The 16,861-nt window shown below is 46.1% G+C and overlaps 1 protein-coding gene across 9 annotated transcripts in view; it reads right to left on the reverse strand.

Moving 5' to 3' along the window:
* The window catches only part of AGPAT1 (1-acylglycerol-3-phosphate O-acyltransferase 1), a 55,118-nt gene that overhangs the window by 27,845 nt on the left and 10,412 nt on the right, over positions 1 to 16,861 (reverse strand). For 7 of the 9 annotated variants that reach the window (XM_033916357.1, XM_033916360.1, XM_033916363.1 and 4 more), the window contains exon 1: positions 13,603 to 14,162. The exons of 1 other annotated variant lie outside the window; for it this stretch is intronic. The gene's annotated coding sequence lies outside the window, so the exon portion shown is untranslated. Of the gene's footprint in view, positions 1 to 3,687; positions 3,924 to 13,602; positions 14,163 to 16,861 lie in introns of those variants that run through there. One more of the 9 variants, XM_033916365.1, reaches the window with a different exon arrangement.

Raw genomic sequence — 16,861 nt, forward strand, 5'->3', positions numbered from 1 at the left:
TTCCAGTACTAATCTTCTAACCTACAGAGTCCCTCAAGGATCTGTTCTTGCTCCTGCCTTAATGTCCGTATCACTCCTCTGGCTTCTCTGATTCAGGATCTAGGACTCAGTCCCTGGTTTTATGCCGATGACGTCCGGTTTGTGATTGTTCACGATAAATGGGATGTCATTTTAAAGCAATCCCTAGATCAAAATCTGGATAATGGCTCGAGGCAAGTAAGTTGATCTTAAAAGCCCTGGAAATGCAAAGGCCTTTGGGGTTCAAAACTTTGGACACCCCCACCTTTTTAGCTATTTGTTCAACACCTTATTGTCATCACTAGTGGTTTGGGATGCCAGGCTGTTCTTTCAATGACAGTAGAAAAGTCCTTGGTGGCCCTCAGGAACATACGCTTCCTCCTGGGCTTCCTAGACTTTAGGACATTGATGATACCTTTTTAAAAATTTTAAATATTTATTGAACTTTCCTCAACTACAGAGAATGGCATTTTAGAAAGAACATCCAAGTCAGAAAAGGGACATCCAAATCATAAGAACATAAGAGCTGCCGTCAATGGCGAAGTATGGGTAGGAGGCGCTCCCCCTGCGCCCTCCTCTTCATGTCCCAATTCCACACTTACGCTCTCCCTCCCCCCCCCCGTACCTCTAAATCTTCACCAACATGAGTGGCTTCTGCAGCACGTTCCTCACTCCAGTGTTGGATTCCCCTCTGACGTCACTTCCTGGCCCCGTGACCCGGAAGTGATTCCGAGGAGAACCAGGCTGGCGTAAGCCAGTGATGTAGGTCTTCAAAACCCTGACCTACATTACCAGCACCTATGTTTGACGGTAACTGTGATTCTATTAATGGCGCCTATGCCATTTAGGGGGCCGACGCCATTTAGGGGGAATAGATTGGCAGGCACTTTTAAGTCAATGTATGAAGAGGATTGGGTGAGTAGCCATAGATTAAGTGTGAATGTGGGGAAAACAGAAGTGATGTTTGTTGGAAGGAGTGGGGAGGAATTATGGCCTGAAACGGTAAGCGTTCTGGGGCGCAATTACCTGTGAAAAAAAGAAATGATGGTGTTGGGGGTTGTATTGGACCCAGGTTTAACCCTGAAATGGCAGATAGTTAAGACCATAAAAGCATGTTTTAGTAAGTTTCATATGTTGTATTATTTGAAACCAATGACTTCTCTTTTTGATTGCAATGGATGATCTTATCGAGGTTAGATTATTGTAAAGCTCTTTACCTCGGTATTTCCAAAACAAGAGGAAGAATGCTGCAGTTAGTGCAAAATGCCGCAGCTCGGTTGGCTATGGGTGTCGAAAGAACAGCCCGTATTACGCCAGTTCTAAAGAAATTACGTTGGCTGCCAGTTGTATTTCGAGTCCAATATAAAGTGGTTCCTGCCAGATCCTTTACGGGTTTAACAGCTAAGTGGAATGAGGAGCTGGGGTTGGCTTTGGGGTTTAATGACTTATATCATACACTCACTCGGATTCCAAGGATTGCCACAGGGGCAGCCTGGCATATTTTTCTCAGAGTTTTTGCTCCCGTGCATTTGTATTGTAAAGAGTTTTAGTTTCCAGAATGGTGGAGCCAAAAAAGACCATGCATTGTTTTGAGAAACATTTCCTGCATTGGCCTCCCTGCTCGGTCACCGCCTTCGACATCTTATGTGCCCCGCTGGCAGCCCCGATCCAAAGTTTTGGGATTATCTGCTGCTTTTAGTAATAGCAAATCTGTGCACCTAACGTGTTAAAGATGGATTCCTGAACGATAGGGGGATTGAGGGATACAGATAAGGGTAGATAAGAGTATGGAAAGAGAATAGATAAAAACAAGGGGGCTATAGGGCTAAATCAAGATAACATGACAGGTCATGGACCTGATGGGCCGTCACGGGTGCGGACTGCTGGGCACGATGGACCTCTGGTCTGACCCAGCGGAGGCAAATTCTTATGTTCTTATGTTCTTAAAACTAGCGTAGATTCCAAACAGCATGCGTAATAAAACCGTCATCTAATATAATAAAACGCTAGGCCGCGCATGCGCACTTCCTATGTGTGCGCCGGTTTTCCGTGAGCTGTAGCGACACATAGGAAGTGCGCATGCGCGGCTTACGGTCTGTCCTGTTGAAAGACGCAGCGGTGGCTATTTGCACGATCCCCGCCTGCGTTCCCTCCCTTCCAGTAACTTTGCCGTCGCCGCCTCTGCGCTCTCTCTCTTCCTCCCCCCCCCCCGAGACGGATGTCGACCGCGGCAGCCAGAGTCGGATGTCGGCCACGGCGGCACAAGAATGCAGAGTGGAAAAGGCGCTTGCGCTGGGTAGAAGAGGTGCTCGAAGAAGATGTGCATGATGAGCTCGCTGGCCAGAGACGAGGTGCCCACTGTCCCCGCAGGAAAGGTTCCTCGGCCAAGAACACAGCAGCCCGGCCCGCCAACAGACCACCACGTGCCTGCATCAAAATCTTCAGCAAGTCTGCTGGAAGGGGGCGGAGCTCCTCTTTTGAGTCTGCCCTGGCAGGGAGAAGAGGTACTACTAGACAGGGGGGATCAGGTAAGGGGTGCTGCTGGACAGGGGGGAGCTAATTCTAGCACCCGTTAATGTAACGGGCTAAAAAAACTAGTAGAATAAATAAACAACATAAAATCTTATAACAATGCCCATCGTGGCAGAGGCAAACAACAACAGCAACAAAACTATTTATGTTTTCAATTTTTATACTTTTTTATTGTTTGTTATTTGATATTACTGATTTTATTTATATTCTATGAATGTATTCTTGAACCCGCTCAGGTTTTAGGCGGAATATAAGCTCCTTGCCTGGATGCTGTTTGCCCATTGGCTGTCCACTCGTAAACTTCTACAAATCTGAGGCTCTTTGGTTCAAGCAGAAAGAAAACCTTCCCTCTAATCTCCCTCAAAGTTTCAAGTTTATTGATTTTTTTTTTTTTTTCCAATTATCTTTATTAACAATTGCAAAGGAACAAACAACCCGGAGCAGAACAAGCAGAAAACAGAGCATTCAAAAGTAGAACGCATAATAAGGACAACAAAGGCCCACAGTACAAAAAACCCCATGGATGATTGCCCATCACAATTGGCATTTTGAATTAATATACCGACCATCAACGGGTATCTAGCCGGTTTACAATAATATGCTAAAATAGAAATAAAAGCAATACTTGTAAAAAGTAATGTTTATAGAAAGGGAGGGAAGTGTACATTGAAGACATAGACAAGACGAACTTGAAAGTGAGGATTAAAAAGGAGGAAAGGGGTAAAGATACATTATTAGAGATTTAAAAAAAAAAAAGAGTGGAAAGTAAATGGAGGGAAAAAGGATAAAACATTGGGAATGGGATCGCTTCTTAAAAGCGGTTGGTGGATTTGAAGATGAGAAGGTTCAAGAGCAGTTAAATGCATCTTGAAATAAGAACGTTTTTAAATTTATCGATTAGTTTTTCATGACGAAGTTGAGATGGCAGAGCATTCCATAAAGTTGGAGCTACTACTGAGAAATTGGATTTCCTGGTATAGAAGAATTCCTTTATAGAGGGGATAGAAAGAAATAGGATCGCCTTAGACTCCGATCTATCTCCCAAAGCACGTACTATCAGGTTGGTACATAAAATCTATCGTTTTCTTTTGTAAAATTTGCCAGTTGTTCTTAGACAAGAGCGACCTTTTTACAGACCTTAGTTCTGAGCCAATCCGATTAATGTGACGCAGTGTCCGCAGTACCCTTAAGACAGCTCCAATTTATTCGGAAAAGCATCACCAAACTTTACAGCGGTCGCATCGTTTTGACCATGTCACCCTCTCTTGGCTTTTGGAATCAAATCTCAAATTATACCCTTGATCTTTATGACTCTCTCCCAAAGTCAGCCATAAGATCTCTGGCCCGGTTTGGTTTTCGACTCCCCTTCTCGTAGTTTTAAGACCCCCGCAACTGCTGTCTCACCTCCAGAAGAGATACACCTCGAGAGGGCAAGTCATGAAGCATTCAGCTACCTTGGCCCATCCCTCTGGAATTCCATTCCTCTTCACTTAAGAACTGCATGTACTTATTCCTTCTTCCGGAAAGGTCTTAAGGCTTGGCTCCACTCCCAAGCTCTCGGCCGTTAACCTGCTACTCCATCCCTTGCTCTCCTGAGTCTCTCTGCACATTCCTCAAGTGTTAATAATCTGGATTGCTATTTATTGGTTAATGAATGTGTTACCATTTTTAAGAGCCCAGCCCGAGTCCTTTCTCATTTCTGTATCATATTCTTTGATTGTAAGTCTGAGTTTACAATTTATGGGTTCATAAAACAAACCAAAAGAAACAACTTTGCCACTCTGCTCAAATATTAAACTAAACTCTCGGTACATGTCACGTTACCTTCCTGAACTTCAGTTCTAACTCCTCAGAGAACAGGTAAAAGAGAGGGGATTAGGCCTCACGCTGTGTGAGCTCTCTTGCTTGTTCAGTATTCAGAGTCACTTCCTTATTCATGAGGCCCTCTTCCTGGGACTGCGGCACGAGGGGGTCTGCAGATCTGAGCAAGCTTTCCAAAATGCTCAGTCCCGGCTGGGGAACAGGAGTTCACAGAGCTAAGGAAGGAAGGACATGAGGAAGGAAGTGGAACATGACATAATGACATATTTACCATATCTAAAAAGAACAACAAAATCTACCCGGCTGTGAATTTGCAAACTGGCCAGCGCAAGAAACCACCGAGATAACGGTGAGATAGCACAGGAACAACAGTGAGAGATAAAATAGGAAGCTGTATCAAGCAGACATGACAAATACCATAGACGAGGGTCAATCAAAAAGTAAAGGCAAAATACGGTACATTTAACTCTTTAATAGAAGTAACAGTGAGCAATTGAACATGTCACTTTTCCACATGACGCATTTGTTGCTTCTGCATTCCTACAGAGAAGATGTTTTTCGTTTGTTCCCAAAGCCAGGTGAGCTCCGCTTCTTTTACTTCCTCACGCTTTGTCTTTTGCCCCTCCGGCTCGCAGAGATGCACCCAGGTCTCGTCTCTGGTGACAATTCTCTCCAGAGTACTCGGATCTTCTTCATCCCATCTCCGGAACTGGGTCGCAACCTCCACACGCTGTTGCTTGTACAGATCAGTCAGCTGTTCGGCAACCCATCATGCACAGACTTTCCTGTATCCCAAGTCATCATGCATTACGACAAATGAAGATCCATAGCTGATATCCCAATTTGCAGACATTAAGACACCATTATCCGTCAGTCTTCTCTAATCAAGGCACCTGCCTTGTCGATGTGCTCTTGTGTGCGTGATACTGAGGGGCGGCCAGAATGACTTTCGGCGGTTACATCTGTTCTTCCCGCTTTAAACCTTTTTACCCGCTCATAAACCTTTTGTTGATTCATGGTGCTATGTTCATACTGAGTCAATATCCGACGGTGAATTTCCACAGGTCTCACGCCCTCTGCCCAAAGAAAGCGCACTACAACAGAACGAGACTTGGGAGTGATCATCAACGCAGACATGAAAACTGCTGATCATGTGGAGAAGGCTTCATCTAAGGCAAGACAGTTGTTAGGTTGCATCCGCAGGAGTTTCGTCAGCCGGAAGCCTGAAGTCATAATGCCATTATACAGAACCATGGTGAGACCTCATTTGGAATACTGTGTGCAATTTTGGAGGCCACACTACCGATAAGATGTGCTGAGAGTAGAGTCGGTGCAACGGATGGCCACCAGGATGGTCTTGGGGCTCAAGGATCTATCGTACGAGGAAAGGCTGAAAAATTTGCGGCTGTACTCACTCGAGGAACGTAGGGAGAGAGGAGACATGATCGAGACGTTTAAGTATATTACCGGCCGTATCGAGATGGAAGAAGAGATTCTCTTTCTCAAAGGACCCTCAGCCACAAGAGAGCATCCGCTCAAACTCAGGGGCGGGAAATTTCATGGCGACACCAGGAAATATTTCTTCACCGAGAGAGTGGTTGATCCTTGGAACGAGCTCCCGGTGCAGGTGATCGAGGCAAACAGCGTGCAAGAATTTAAGAGCAAATGGGATGCCCATGTGGGATCCCTTAGAGGGTTAAGCCAAAAGAACCTGTCACCAGGAGTGGGATCCCTAGGATAGTAGACTTGGGGGTGGGTCAGTAGAGTGGGCAGACCTGGTGGGCTATGGCCCTTATCTGACGTCATCTTCTATGTTTCTATATTACTACACGTTGTTCTTCGAAGCTGCGATCTAGCAATGGAACGTTCATGTTTCTGACCTCGTGGCTGCCACGCGACTAATGGCTGAGCGCTGCACTATGCATGGACAAACTATCCAACAGGCAGTGTACGAGTACATATGTTGCATTTTGCTAGCTGTGTTCTGGTTATCGCATAATTTAACAATTGCCTTTAATTTCTGATTCACTCTCGTATTCATAACATAACCCTTAATATTACAAAGCCCTATCAACCAGCCGGCACAAGTCACCATTTCTTACATTACAAGAGGGTATCTACAGCACCTATCAACCAGCCAGCAAAAGACATTGTCTCTTATAATAATAATAATATTAAAGCTTTATTTATATCCTATCATATCTGTTCAGTTCAAGACGGTATACAATAGTGGATAGAGTAGTGGATTTTTACAAAGTGGGATTGTGGGGGTAATTAATCCTATAAGTATAAGTAAGGAGGTAGGGGGAATAGGGACAGAGAGAAAGAGGGGGAAGTAGAGGGGGAAAGGGGAAGAGAGGGGCGGGGTCTTTCAGAAAGAGTCAGGGGTTTGGAGAATCAGATGAATTTGTCGAATAGATGGGTTTTGAGGGCTCCCCTGAAAGCTCGGTACGTTGGGGAGTTCAAGAGGAGGTTGCTTCGGATGTTGTTCCAAATGCCTGCTTGGAAGGAAAGAGTTCTGTCTAGGACTCTTCTGTAGTGGCATCCCTCGGGGGTTGGAAATGAGAATATCAACATTTTGCGGGTGGGGCTGGGATTGTCCTGTAGGATGAAGTGATTCAGGAGGTAGGTGGGTGAGGTACTGAATAGTGTCTTGTAGCAAAGGCAGCCAAATTTAAAGATACCATAAGAGAGCATCTGAGGTCTTTAATAACATTAAGTTTAAGTTTTATTAATACTTTACCTTCCCTAAGCGGTTTACATCACACATTGTTAAAAATTAAAAGTAGGACTTTCAGCCTGAGTATAATTATGCTCAGCTGGCGCTCTGTTGGTCCACTGATCTGGGAGTGTCTTTGCCTGAGCGGTAGCTTCACCGGTATCGCACCATAACATCTCATCAGCATTTGTCTGTTCCTCTCTGGGAAATTTGTTATAAATTGGCTTTGCGCCTTTCTATTTCGCCTGCCCGCGCTCGCAAAAATGGCTTTTCGTCCAGACTCGAATTGCCCGAAATGTCGATCGCCTATCGCTACCTTGGGACACATGCTCTACTCCTGCCCAATTTTAGATCATTTTCGGAAGAGGATTTTGCAGCATATTTCTGACCTTTGGCGGGTGCGATGTACACTGACGCCCTCGATTTTGTTTTCCAGGTGCCCGGTTGTCGCTCCAGTGCCTAAGGGCTTATGAGATTTTCATCAAGTTGCCTTTCTTTTGGAGGTCAAGTTGATTTTGCTCCTTTGGCTAACCCCGGAAGCTCCTTCGTTCTCCCAGCGGAGGGCTTTGCTTAGACATTATTTACAGTCGGAAAGACTGTGTGTTCCAGACTTGGACACTCCCCAGGGCCGAAGGCTGCAAAATATGTGGCAGCCATTTTGGAATTCACTGACACCTACTGCTAGAAGTAGACTCCTGAACTTGTGACTGTCCTGTTGGGAGCTGCCGTTAGCATAGTGCTGTGCTCTTATATATCGTAGGGGGAGGGGGCTTGGGGAAGAAAATGTTAAACTGGTTTGCTTAACTGTTTGAAGATTGTTGCATATTTTGTCTATATTCATTGTGCATTTGAATAATAAAGGGCTCCTTTCACTAAGCTGCGATAGGAGTTTTAGCGCGCGCGCCAGACGCTAATGCTAGTATTGAGCTGGCGTTAGTTCTAGCCACGTAGCGCAGGTTTAGCACACGCTAAAATTCTGCGTGATCTAAAAACGCCATCGCAGCTTAATAAAAGGAGCCCAAAGTTATTTGGAAAAATTTTTTTTTAAGTAGGGGGGATTACATACATGATTAAAATGCTTTTTGGTTGTGTCCTTTGATCAACTCATTTTGGTACAGTCCTCCGTGCTCAGCGTACTAGACTATTGCAATGTCTTTTATTTGAGCTCCACAAAGAAAACCATGAGGAGACTAAAACTGATCCAGAACACGGCCGTCCGCCTCATATTCGGCCTGAACAAATGGGACCACATCACGCCTTTCTACCACCAACTGCATTGGCTCCCTTTCGAATCCAGAGTCCTATTCAAATTCGCCTGCTTCTGCTACAAAACAGTTTTTGGCCTACTACCAAGTTACCTCAATCACCATTTCACTCTGAATCTCACCAACAAGAAATCCCGCAGAATCCAGCTGTTCGTCTTCCCATCCCTAAAATTATGTCACCTCAATAGATTTCTCAACAAAACCTTTGCTTACCAGGCGGCTAAGCTGAATCCTTGGCTTGCCCAAATGATACTAGAGGCCCCCTCTTACCTTAGTTTTAGAAAACTTCTCAAAACGCACCTCTTCCGCGAACAGGGCTTTTAATCCCCCTGCCCCCGGCTTCTCCCCTGTCCCACATTCCCCCGTTCCTTCTGCTCCTTCTCCTCCCCCCCCTCCCCACACTTGGTCTCACTCTCGTTATCGCTTACCAACCCTACCTTCTGTCTTATCATTACCTCTGCTAAATCTCAGTTATAGAGTTCCCCATGCCCCCCTCTTCATTGCCTGTAATTTTTTGTTAAAATTCTGTAATTTTTGTAATTTTGTTAAAATTTTGTAAATCCCTGTGTCATCGCGGACCTTAATTAATTAATGTGAACCGCCTAGAACTCGTTGGGTATGGCGGTATACAAGAATAAAATTATTATTATTATTTTGGTCTGCCATCCTATTATTTTTGGGTTCTTTATGGGGTAATTCGATAGTGGGTTGTCCTGTGGGAATAATTTTTGGTAAAGCATCAGCTTGTGGGGTTTTTGGCCAACTAAAATGTCTTTTATTTCAGAAAGCCTGTATGACTGGGCCTAAATGTATTATGCCATTTGGGTTGCAGAAAGAATCTCCAAGTTTTTGGTATTGGAGGAATCAATTACATCGCTTATTTTTATTTGAGAGTTAGGAGGTTCGAGGTTCGCCTAAAAAAACTCGTCTTTTTATGGAGGTTTGGGATCCTTATATTCAGAATCTTTCACCAAAAATACGAAGTTTGGTTACCAATGATTTATTATGAAAATTAGGTTTACTAATTACATTCCAGTTATTTATTTTAATTCTTTATTTTTGTCAACTTTTCATCCAGGGTGAGGGATTTCATTTAGGGGAAGATAATGGGTAGGGGATGGAATTAAGGGGGGTGTAGATAAGATTGAATTAATTCATATGGAAATTAAATTTGAAAGAATGATTTAAATTTGTATGAAATTTATTGTATTGAATGTATTTTTGTATTATCCTATTGTACTGATTATTTGATTCTGTCAATAAAAATTGTTATACATAAAATGTTAAACAAGTCATACACCGAACTAAATGGGTGGGAATACATTGCTTAAATCGCCAGCCAACCAGCCAGTACAAGTCACCATCTTTTATACCATACAAGGTTATCTGAGGTCCCTAACGCCAATACAGCGCCTGTCAACCAGCCGGTACAAAAAAACACTGTCTCTTCTACTAAGCAGGGTTGTCCTCGAGAGCCGCAATCCGGTTGGGTTTCAAGGATAAAAAAGACTGCAGAAAACAATATACAAGTTACAGGAACTTTATTAAAAAATCAATAAAATATTTTCCAACAAGAGGCTCTCGCCATTCAGGAGTCGCCAGTCAGCATATTACAAGTAATTGGAAAAATTACAGTAGACTCAATTATAATTTTTGGTGGAACTCATTATGTCACATATATAGAATGGAAAAAACAATAGCTATACAACAAGGGAATTATAAGAATTTTAATAAAATTTGTGAGCCATTAATTTCTTATTGTAATGAGTAAACACTACACCGTTTAATGTTTGGGGGGGAGAGGCATAATTTTTTGTTATTCATATTGGGAAAATAATAGAGGAATGATGGGTGGGGAGGGTGGTAATTTTATGTATTGTAAGACAATTTACAAAGATTATCAAGTGATGTGTTTAATTGTAATGTTTTATGGATTGTACACTTGATGTAAGATTGAAAATGAATAAAGATTTTTAAAAATATATATATATATTTTCCAAAAAGAGCATTTACGTTTTTTATTCAACATTGTGGCTTTCCATAAGGGTCTCAAGTAGTGAAGCAGAGGACAACTTGGACCTCTGAAGAAGGAGTGTTTCCCGAAACATGCACACGACAGCCTCTTTTTGGAAAATATTTTATTGATTTTTAATAAAGTTCCCGTAACTTGTACATTGTTTTCTGCAGCCTTTTTATTTTTTCGGTCTTACCTGCTCACTACAGACTCGTTCGATTCTTTGTTTTTCCTTTGGGTTTTCAGGATTTCTCTAATGGATTTGCTTCCATTGCATGCAAACCAGATGTCATGCATATTCATTGGGGAAATCCTGAAAACCCAACCTGTTGAGGGCTGAGGTTGGGCACTCCTGCTTCAGAGGTTATCTGCAGACTCAGAGTTACCATATGGCTCCAGAACAAAAAAATAGAGGACAGGGTGAAGATATCCGGGTTTTACTTTCGTTGAAAGCAATGGAAGTAAAACCCGGATGTCTCAATCCGCCCTCCTTTTTCTGAAGCCTTATGTTAATCCTATCTGCAGTCCCTAACGACATTACAAAGCGCTACCACTACTACTTATCATTTCTATAATGCTGATAGACATATGCAGCGCTGTATAGTAAAACATTCAAGAGAAAGTCCCTGCTCAGTAGAGCTTACAATCAAGTCAAACAGGCAAACAAGGACAAGGGGTCAGGGAGTTTTTCAGGCATAGGTGCTACACAAGCAAGTGGGGATTAGGAGTTAAAAGCAGCCAGTGGTACAGCGAGGGTGAGGGGCGCCCCTCCCCACCCCCTCTCCTTCCCGACCCCCCCCCCTTGCCGTGCGCACACCCCTTCCCTTCCCCCTTACCTCTTTAACTTTCCTGGCGCAAGCAGCATCACGAACTCGCTGCCTACGTCGGCTCTCCCTATGACATCACTTTCTCAGCACGGAACCCAGAAGTGACGTCAGAGATAGCCAACAGCTCGCACCGGCGAAAAGCTATAAGTACTGTGGGGGGGAGGGGACGTGAAAGCGCGCGTGCTGCAGGGGGAGGGTGAGAAGGAGCGGAGGGGTGGAGAGGAGATGGGCGCCGACGCTCAGGGCGGACCCCGCCTCCTCTTACTACGCCACAAGCCAGCCCAGGACAGGACAACAAGGTATCCACAGCCCCTATCAACATGGCAAAGCAGCTAGCAGAAGATACTGTCTGTTATACCATAAAAGACACCGCGCAAGATTCCGCAACCGGCACGGATATCGGCAGCCGCCGATCACATGCCAAACACGTATTGGCACCGGTTTCAGAACCAAACCTATGGGAAAGCTGGAAATACAGGCCAAGGTTTTTCGGGCCTACATCTCCGTCACCTGTCTTTGCGTGAATTGCACCTACAATAGGCGCTTTAGGCCACGTAACGACACTTCCAGCTTTGGCCGCGCCTACTTTGGCGTTCAGCGGCCTAAAGCGCCAAGTGGATACGGTTCCGGTGCCTTTTATTTAGGCGCTGGTAGGCGCTTCAACCTCTCTGTTTTTTTGCCGCTTCTAACGGCGTTCTTCAATTAACAGGCGCCGGTGGGGCGCCTTCGGTGCCTACGTTTTGGCATCGGTTTTAGAATTTCCCCCACTGTGCCTCCGATGCCTCTTCATATTATTTATTTATTATTTTCTTTTACAAAAACATCCTTAAAAGAAAAATAAAAAAACAGTAGCATATTACTCTTACACCTTCCCCCAATGTTAAACAAAAGAATAAACACACTTCTCGCCCCCCCCCCCACGAGAAAAAAAAGACCGCCTAAATATTATTAGGCCTACTTTATCAGTTGGGCAACAAGGGGCACTTTTTAGACACAGCCACACGTTTAATGGTCTTAAATCAACATTACTTAACAGGATTCTGTTTGCAGAGAGAGCCCACTAAATACACACACACATACATACACACTTTTCCGCCAGAATGTCAGAGGCGACCAGGACAAGAGATTGCGCCGGGGAAGAGGATGAAGCTGAAGGCATTATATTCATCCATGCTATAAACTGCCATTCAAAACTGATGGGTAAAAGCTTGGGCAAAGCACAGACGGTTCTCGGCAGTGGGGTCTCAGGGTTAGAGCCTCGAATGGGCATTGAGAATCCTCAGTGGTGAGGGTTTGAGGGGTAAAGCCCGGGATGGGCACAGAGGGTCTTCAGTGGTGGGAGTTTCGGGGGCACAGTGGTGGTGGTTTGAGGATGGGCACAGTGGAAGGAGAAAGAGGGGTACAGTCGGGTGTGGGGGGACTGAGGATCCACAGTGCTGGGGGCTTGAGGGGTAAAGCCTGGGATGGGCACAGTGGTGGGGGAGTGAGGGGTAAAGTCTGGGGGGGGGCCACTGAGGATCCACAGTGCTGGGGCCTTGAGGGGTAAAGCCTGGGATGGGCACAGAGGGTCCTCAGTGGTGGGGGTTTGAGGGATAAAGCCTGGGATGGGCACAGAGGGCACAGTGGAGGGAGAATGAGGGGTAAAGTCTGGGGGGGGCCCACTGAAGATCCACAGTGCTGGGGCCTTGAGGGGTAAAGCCTGGGATGGGCACAGTGGTGGGGGAGTGAGGGGTAAAGTCTGGGGGGGGGGCACTGAGGATCCACAGTGCTGGGGCCTTGAGGGGTAAAGCCTGGATTGGGCACAGTGGTGGGGGAGTGAGGGGTAAAACCCGGGATGGGCACAGTGGTGGGAGAGTGAGGGGTAATATTTGGGATAGGCACAGAAGATCCTTACCAGTGAAGGAGTGATGGTAAACCTTGAGCTGGGGCAGAGGATTCTTGGGGGTGGGTGGGCCCCGGGGTGGGTGGGCCCCCCACACTTTTTGGGTCTAGAGGTCTTCTGTCCTTCCTTTCTATGGGAGGGGTCAGTGGATGAGTGATAACATCATGGAATCATCCCTCTTTCCCGGCTCCCCTTTTGATAACCCAGAGGGCCAGATGAGTCAAGATGTGCTGACTGCATAGCCCTTCTCCCACATTACAAACTCCTCGCTTTCCAGGTGCGATCCCCTAAATGATTATTAGGGGATAGTTGCTGTTGGCAACCCACTATGGAGGAGGGGGCACCGTGGACAGCGTGCTGCAGAGGAGAGGGCTTAGGTCCTGATCACAGGGTTCAATGAGGGGGATAGTACGCTCTTCTCCTCCCCCTCCCCAAAGAAATACCAGAAGGAGCCCCTACTACTTCCAAACCCTACAGCAGAGAGATGAACTCCCCCCCCCCCCCCACTCCCCATTTTGTCTTACCTTTCTCTCCTGCCTCCTGCCAGGATGTCACTCTTTGGAAAATATCCAATCTGTCCGTTCTCCGTGCTTTTGTGGGGTGTCCAGGGGAGGGGGCTGGGGAGGGGGAGAGAGAGAGAGACCCTAATCCTCAAACCTGATAGAAACCAGAGAGGGAGAGTGTCAGGGGCTATCCCTCTCTCTGAGCAAGGGGAGAGGGTTTTATTTCATGGGAGCAGAAGCAGGGTCATATGCGGGAGGGGGAGGGGGTGCTGCTTCCTTTTTGACAGCCCCTGGGAAGAGGAAGGGGAGCTGAGGGCTCCCCTCCCCCTCCGGTACTGCAGATGAGGAGTCAGGGCAGATCTGAAAGATTGTGAATGTGCAGGGCCCAGCACACCAGCCTGATGGGGGAGGGAGATGAGGGGGATCTGGGGAGGGGGAGCCGGAGCCTGGCGCTGCTGCTGGAGAGGGTGAGGACGGGCAGCTGCAGTGGCACTGGGAGATGCTCTGGATGCTGCCGGGAACCCCCTTCCCCAGAGCGCTGCTCACTGCCTGCTGCCTCCAGCCTAGCTCAGCCCGGGAGGGAGGGAGAGGCAGGAAGGGGAGGGGAGGGGCCCCGGCATGGACAGACAGACAGAGCAGGCAGCCAATCAGCCTGAAGGGAAGGGTTGGGGGTGGCCGTGTCTGCCTGGCCTTTCTCTGCCTGTTATAACGTGCATGTTCTATATCCCTGTGTGCGTTTTAGATAAATAGACATGTCCGTTATCTTTGCAAGTGTTATATTTGTGTGTATTACATCTCTGTGTCCAATGAGACCATGTGCTAAAAAACAGCATGAATTAGTGGTAAAATAACCCCTCGTAACGGAAGCCCACATCGATATTTCCCCCCACCCTAGTGTGAAGAGTTTCAGTCTTTGGTAACCAAAGCTGATACTGTGATGTCATAATGTCTCAATCCACCAATAAAAGCCAACCTCGTCAGTGATGTCACAATGGCTTGATTGCTCTATATTTGGCTCATTTTGATTTCACTTTCTAGAGACCTTTCCCCCCCCCATTAAGGGGAGACGTTATCCAGGTAGGCTACCATTAAGACGTGTTATTTTAATGTTCACCCCGGTTATTGCATAAAATGGGACCTGCATTAAAATAACACACCTCAACAGTAGCCCACGTGGACAACTTCCCCCCCTGAATGCGAATAATTTCATAATCCCAGGACAAGCAGGCAGCGTACTCTCACAAGTGGGCGACGTCATCCATGGAACCCAGCACGGGCAACTCCGGTCCTCGAGGGCCAGAATCCAATCGGGTTTTCAGGATTTCCCCAATGAATAAGAATGAGATCTATTAGCATACAATGAAAGCAGTGCATGCAAATAGATCTCCTACATATTCATTGGGGAAATCCTGAAAACCTGATTGGATTGCGGCCCTCGAGGAGGGACTTTGACACCCCTGCTATAAGTGGCTTATAAATAGTTAAATAAATAAATAAGAATCATGTGTGGGTGTTTTTCCCACCCGCTACCAGTTCACGGGACCATCAGTTCTTCATATGCATTCTTAATATGTGAATTTTATACATGCATATTTGCTGCATGTATCAGTTGCATATGTTGTGTGCCTTCCCGTATTAAATCTACTTTCAATTTATTTTATTTGGCAGACCACTTCTCCCTCCGATTTCGCTGTGATAGTGGATTAACAAAACTGCAAATACAGAAAAAACACAAATAACTTTTTCATATGTTATTCGTTGTTTTCTATTAAAAACCATCGTGAATATGGTGAAACCGCGAATAACATGGTGGGAGACCTGGCCTGTTCCTGAAGGAGAGGCAAAACACGGTGAAGAAAGTGCCGGGAATCGGCGATTTTATCTGTAAACGCATGGAATCAGCGATTTCTCTATGCAAGCTGATGTAATTTGGGGGGGAGGAGCCAGCAAGCTAAAAACCGTGAATAATTGAAACCGCGAATATGGAGGGAGAAGTATATTGCCAAAAGGGGTGCTTTCAGACCCTGGCCTACTAGCCTCCTTCTCTTCGCCGAGGAACCTCGTGTCAACGGTTTTTCTCTCAGGGTTGCTGACCTTCCAGCGGCATTGAGGATGGCCAACTCCAACACTGAGGCTCCTCTTCGTAGCCCTGCTCCAGGGGCCGTCGACTTCGATGTCCGCCTCTGCCACAGCTACTTCAGCGTTGCCACCATCGGGGGAAACCGCGCAACATAGCTAAGAAGCTCAAGCACTGCTCCCCCTCTTGCTGCATCCAGTGGCGTAGTATGGGGGGGGGGAACGGAACACCCCGGGGACCATGTTGGTGGGGGCACCAACACCCCTCCTCCTCTCCAGCCCCACCTCTTCCCACGCCTCCCCTCGCCATACGCGCAACCCCACCTTCCCTTCCCCCGTGCCTCTAATTGTTCACCGTCTCAAACAACAACTTTAACATGTTCCTCGCGACCGCGTCGTATCTGCCTCCGGGTGCCACCGATAAGGGTCAACCTCATCATTGATGTCATAATGGCTTGATTGGCTCACTTTTATTACTGTATATATAGCAGTGATTTCGATATCTAGAGACATTTCTCTTTTCTTTAATTAAGGGGGAAGTTAGCCACAGGGCCAACCCCAGTTATTAATAACTAGGTTCTGCTTTTAACTCCTAACTCTCTTATTTGTCCCACTTCCGTCTAAACGCTGCCTGCCTTCGTTGCCAGGCTCCGGAAGCAGGCTTGGGACACATGTTTTGGACTTGCCCTAAGGTACAGCTTTTTTGGACTGCTATCTTTGCTTTTGTGGAGAATCTTTGGCATGTCACCATTCGCAGCTCACCTTTGCTTTTGTTTGGGACTGTTCCTCATTACATTCCACGTTCTAAAGGAGTTGCAACTTTCCTCAAGTGGTCTGTCCAGATTGCTCTGAAATGCATCTTGTTGAAATGGCTTGAGGCCGAAGCTCCGGATTATTCCCTTTGGAGATGCCGAATGATTTTTCTCCTGATGTGGGAGAGGAGGGATGTGACTGATTTGTCTTCTCGCCAGGGCCACCTTTTCCAGACCACTTGGGAACCTTTTTGGACTACCTTGACCCCTCTGGCTCGTAGCCGGATACTTAATTGTTGATTCTTGTTTGTACCTATCCTTTTGTTTTGCTTGGTGTTTTACTTTTCTTTTCTAATTCTTAGCTGCTGTGTATTTGGAAGGAGGACCCAGGGGTGGGAGGGGGGGGCTTCTTTTGGGGACATTTCATAATCTGTTGAGTTGGTTTTGTACTT

The sequence above is a fragment of the Geotrypetes seraphini genome, chromosome 12, assembly GCF_902459505.1.
Source record: "Geotrypetes seraphini chromosome 12, aGeoSer1.1, whole genome shotgun sequence".
In the NCBI taxonomy this organism is placed as follows: Eukaryota; Metazoa; Chordata; class Amphibia; order Gymnophiona; family Dermophiidae; genus Geotrypetes; species Geotrypetes seraphini.